Below are 5,682 nucleotides of genomic sequence, written 5' to 3' on the forward strand. Positions count from 1 at the left end.
TGGGTTAGAATGGCAGACTTGACATATTAAAAGGAGGGTGATGCTTGAAATCATTGTTCTTTCATTGTTAACCATGGTGACCTGCAAAGAAACATGTGCAGCCATCATTGCGTTGCATAAAAATGGCTTCACCAGGCAAGGATATTGTGGCTACTAAAATTGCACCTAAATCAACAATTTATAGGATCATCAAGAACTTCAAGGAAAGAGGTTCAATTCTTGTAAAGAAGGCTTCAGGGCATCCAAGAAAGTCCAGCAAGCGCCAGGATGGTCTCCTAAAGAGGATTCAGCTGCGGGATCGGAGTGCCACCAGTGCAGAGCTTGCTCAGGAATGGCAGCAGGCAGGTGTGAGCGCATCTGCATGCACAGTGAGGCCAAGACTTCTGGAAGATGGCCTGGTGTCAAGAAGGGCAGCAAAGAAGCCACTTCTCTCCAAAAAAAACATCAGGGACAGATTGATCTTCTGCAGAAAGCATAGTGAATGGACTGCTGAGGACTGGGGCAAAGTCATATTCTCCGATGAAGCCCCTTTCCGATTGTTTGGGGCATCTGGAAAAAGGCTTGTCCGGAGAAGAAAAGGTGAGCGCTACCATCAGTCCTGTGTCATGCCAACAGTAAAGCATCCTAACACCATTCATGTGTGGGGTTGCTTCTCATCCAAGGGAGTGGGCTCACTCACAATTCTGCCCAAAAACACAGCCATGAATAAAGAATGGTACCAAAACACCCTCCAACAGCAACTTCTTCCAACAATCCAACAACAGTTTGGTGAAGAACAATGCATTTTCCAGCACGATGGAGCACCGTGCCATAAGGCAAAAGTGATAACTAAGTGGCTCGGGACCAGAATGTTGAAATTTTGGGTCCATGGCCTGGAAACTCCCCAGATCTTAATCCCATTGAGAACTTGTGGTCAATCCTCAAGAGGCGGGTGGACAAACAAAAACCCACTAATTCTGACAAACTCCAAGAAGTGATTATGAAAGAATGGGTTGCTATCAGTCAGGATTTGGCCCAGAAGTTGATTGAGAGCATGCCCAGTCGAATTGCAGAGGTCCTGAAAAAGAAGGGCCAACACTGCAAATACTGACTCTTTGCATAAATGTCATGTCATTGTCGATAAAAACCTTTGAAACATATGAAGTGCTTGTAATTATATTTCAGTACATCACAGAAACAACTGAAACTAAGATCTAAAAGCAGTTTAGCAGCAAACTTTTTGAAAACTAATATTTATGTAATTCTCAAAACTTTTGGCCACGACTGTATTATACAATAATGACAATGCATTTTTACTGTAACTCATTTGGAGTGCATGACGCTAACAACATCATATCATGGGTTTGATTGCCAGGGAATGCATGAAGTTATAATATGTATAATGCAGTGCAAGTTGTTTGATAAAAGCCAATCCAAAATGCATAAATGTAATTACCTTAAGGGTTTTACCAAAAATAATAAATTTGTAAAATATATTAATTTAAAACAATAATATGTCAGTTAAGTCTAACAGTAGGTGCTGAACACTGAACAGAATTAAGGACCATGGCTATGCATTTTATGAGCCTTTTTATTTGCCATTTAAATATATATTACTGAAGCAAAGCATTTCTTTCCGGAGCATGTAAATGCAGCCATGTGCCATGCTTTATTTAGCATTTACAGGTGCTATCAGTAACATCTGATACACACATGGAGACTCACGTTAATTCATATTATTAAGCATGCTTCTAGAGTCCATCGTGCAGTTTCCCACAATAAGTACATCCTCCCTGAGACATGATTTATTGTATGAGTATAAACTACAGATATGGGTTTTTCTGTGCAACACCTACATTATAAGAAACGTTTGGCTGGTTTGATCATTTCGTCTCACCGATTTGCTGTGACAAAATGTATTCAGTTATGGCTTTGGAGCAAGGTATTTAGTTGGTATCATTACACCTTGAATAGCAACCAGCAATCAGTCTAAAAGAGCAGATGAAAACCAACAGGGGGTGCTCTTTCTACTAACACACAACACAAGGCACTTTACTTCCAGTGCAGCAGCATGTAATTGAGTCAGAAAACTCTGGTCTAGAAACATCTTAATTGCCAAATTCAAATGATCACTGGGATAACTGGGATAATGGCCTGAGTTTAGAAGTAAACGAAAACTGCCCAAGACTAGAGAGGAAAGTGTCACCCAGCATGAGACTTTTTCACTAACACTCAGCCTGCCCAACACAATCCCCTCTTCTGCTTAAACTACAAAAGTCATGATTAATTGCACAGCTTGTTATCATGCCCCTGGGGCAGAAATGACATTGTTGAAATTTTATATTGTGCTGCAATTAAAGGGAGGACAGAAATAGGATGGAATGAGTAATTTAATAGATCATTGACAGCAGAAAATAAGTCATTAAAAGCATCCAATTTATATAACATCATAAAAAACACTCTCTGGCTATTAGCAGAGATGATTTGCTTAAGAGCTACCAATCATCATCTGAGTGTTCATCATACATAACCACTAGTGCTGCATAAAACACTGATGTTTGCTGACATCACTAACCAAACCAATGACAGACAGACTGACTGATAGACAGACAGATTGAAAACAGATTCCATAGTTGGAAAAAGGATCATCCCCCTCCTAAAATATTATAAACTCAGTCAGGTGTAGCTAATCACCTTCTAAATGGCACACAAAGCCATTTGACTTTCACTTGTGATAAGCTGTGGTCATTTTGACCAGCTCATCATGAAAAGAGCTTTCCTGGAACAGTCATGGTAACTGAAGCAAACATCCAACGGGTGGCAAAGCACTGTCAAAAGATCTCCGGGAAAAAGTGGTGGACAGACACAAGTCAAGAGATGGATACAAGAAAACAAAGGCTTTATTAATGCCTAGAAGTCTCTTATTAAGAAGAGGATGGTATTTGGTACAACACAGAGCCTCCCTGGCTCAGGACATCGCTCCAAACTGGATAAAAGAGTCAGGAAGAAATTGGTCAGAGAGGCGACCAAGAGGCCTACATCAACTTAGAAGCAGCTGCAGGAATTCATGACAGAGAGTGCTCTTATGATAATGAACTTTATTCAAGTGTGCTATTAGTATACTTTTAAACTTAAAATATGAAAGTATACTTTCAGTCTACTTTTATGTAGTTATCAAAAATGTTCTTTATGTAATTTTTCAGAAATATACTTAAAATTATATTTATGTTTACTTGACTTATACTTAGAAAAATCTAAATATATTTGCGCTACAGCTACTTGTGCTCCGAGAATCCATTTTTTGATTGTTTTATGGTAATGCATGCTATTACACACCTTCTGTACAGAATTTCCAAAACACAAGCAAAGAAGAAACCAAGACAACAGGTGCTTCCACATGTAATGTAACACAATCAGACATAAAACGCGTCAAAACTGTGTAACGTTATGCAATAAAATGTTGATAAATGAAGAGGTAATGACTGTCAAGTTTTGCTGTGTTTGACTCCATCTACATTTTGATCATCATTCTGAATCCCGTTCATAGATTTTTTTTTTTTATGAAACTTACCCACATTCACATGTTTTTGTTTATAAGCAGATTTTCTGTTCTTTCTTTTGATTTTTTGTATGTTCAGATATTCATATAACAAAATACTGTATATACAAATTAATACCTAAATAGGGACATAGTATGGTAGTATACTTAAAGTATGATGTAAAGTTCAGAAAATGTACTTTATACCTGCAGTCTAAAACTACTAAACTAGTAGTTTACTGAGACTATACTTCAAAGTGTACTAAAATTTTACAATTATTTAATTAGTAAAATATCAGTATACCTATAAGTTCATTTTTAGTATATTTGCAGTACAAACTAAAAACATGTGCAAACTAGTTGTGTACTCAAAGTGTACTAATGTTACTTAAAGTATACATATACAGTACAGTACTAGAAAGTGGGCCAATTTAGTCCCAAGTATACTGCAATTACATGCATGCTGTGTTTGAAATGCTATACTATCATACTACTCTTACTATTTCTGCTGTATCCAGTATGTATGCTGTGCATAGTGTGCAAATTTTCTGTATACATCAAATAACCAGATGACCCAGAATCTGCTAAATATAACTGAAGTACAATGTAATCAGTACAGAAGCTGTGTTCAGAATGGCATACTACCATACAACTCCTACTATATCGCAGTATGCTGTGTGTACTATACCAGTGATCCTCAAATCTGTCTCGCAAGATCCACTTTCCTGCAGAGTTTAGCTCCAACCCTAATCAAACAAACCTACCTGTGATTTTCTAATGACCCTAAATTGATTAGCAAACTCAGGTGTGTTTGATTAGGGTTAGAGCTAAACTCTGCAGGAAAGTGGATCTCGCGAGCCAGATTTAAGGATCACTGATTTATACTGTGAATATTAAGAGAATATTCTATATGCATGGAATGCCCGGATTACCTGCTACTGTACATTTGCTGAATTTTGATGAAAGCATCTGAAGACACTGCATGGGATACTGTTTCCCAGAACGCAATGCGCTCCATGTAATGTTTCATCTGCAAACGCGTGAGTGAACTGGAGATGGGGAATGGTAATTATAAAACACTTCTATACGTACATGTGTTATGTGTTAAGTGTTATGTTATACAACTACAAACTATTACTGTGTATTTAAAAACAATATCATAAGTAGGACATCAATTGTACTTTAATCTCTACAGCACGTTTCCGATCAAGTCAAATGACGTCACCTTTATCTCTATAGTGCTTTATACTGTACAGATTTATTTCAAAGATAATGAATAATAAAAATATTGAAGTAATATAATTTATAAATAATTTGTTGGCAGAGATTATTTACATTAACTCTGCCCACCAATGTCTGGCTGTGATAAACAGCACTGCAAATTCATCTGTAATATCAGTAACGCAGCGGGTAAAAGACGTGTGATGAATGATTTTCACCAAAACTTTACCAAAACTTGTTCTAGGCTACTCTTTTTTCCATCACATATCAGATCAGAAAGTCATATATTTTCAATAAAATTAAAGGAAATATTTGAAAATTGGAAATGAAACGGCTCATTAATAATACAGTGCTATTAGGTGGTTAGCAGTATAGGTGTAGGGAGGGTTTTTTCCCCCGATAAAGTTACATTCATTTAATAATATTTTTAAGTATGATAATTTAAACACTATTTTATTGCATACTGCTTTATAATGTACTACAGTACTGACATATAAATATACTACATAACGACTATTTACACAGTTATTATTAGTTCTGCTCAATATGTAAAGTCCATTAATTACATTAAGTAATTACATTAAGTACATTAATGAAATGAGTTCAATTGGGCAATATAGCATTGTTTACTAGAATGAATCATTAATTAACAAGCCTTTGTAAAAAGAATGGTTAGTACACTTATTTGTGAAGCAACATCCTCAGCAGCTGTGATTTTAATTAATGCTTTGTCATGTGACAACACTTTAGCACACTACTCTGAAACATTTGTTGCTTATTGTATACTGTTTCACACACTCTTCTTTAAAACATAGAAGGCAGTATACACTGTGTACTGGACAGTAAGCAAGTATGCCATTTGGACTGAGCTTTGCTAACATTCCTCCAGTAATGCTTGAAGGTGGTAATATCCTGTTATGGGGGTGTTTCTCTGCAGCAGGGAC

Source organism: Carassius carassius, chromosome 33, assembly GCF_963082965.1.
Source record: "Carassius carassius chromosome 33, fCarCar2.1, whole genome shotgun sequence".
Lineage (NCBI taxonomy): Eukaryota > Metazoa > Chordata > Actinopteri > Cypriniformes > Cyprinidae > Carassius > Carassius carassius.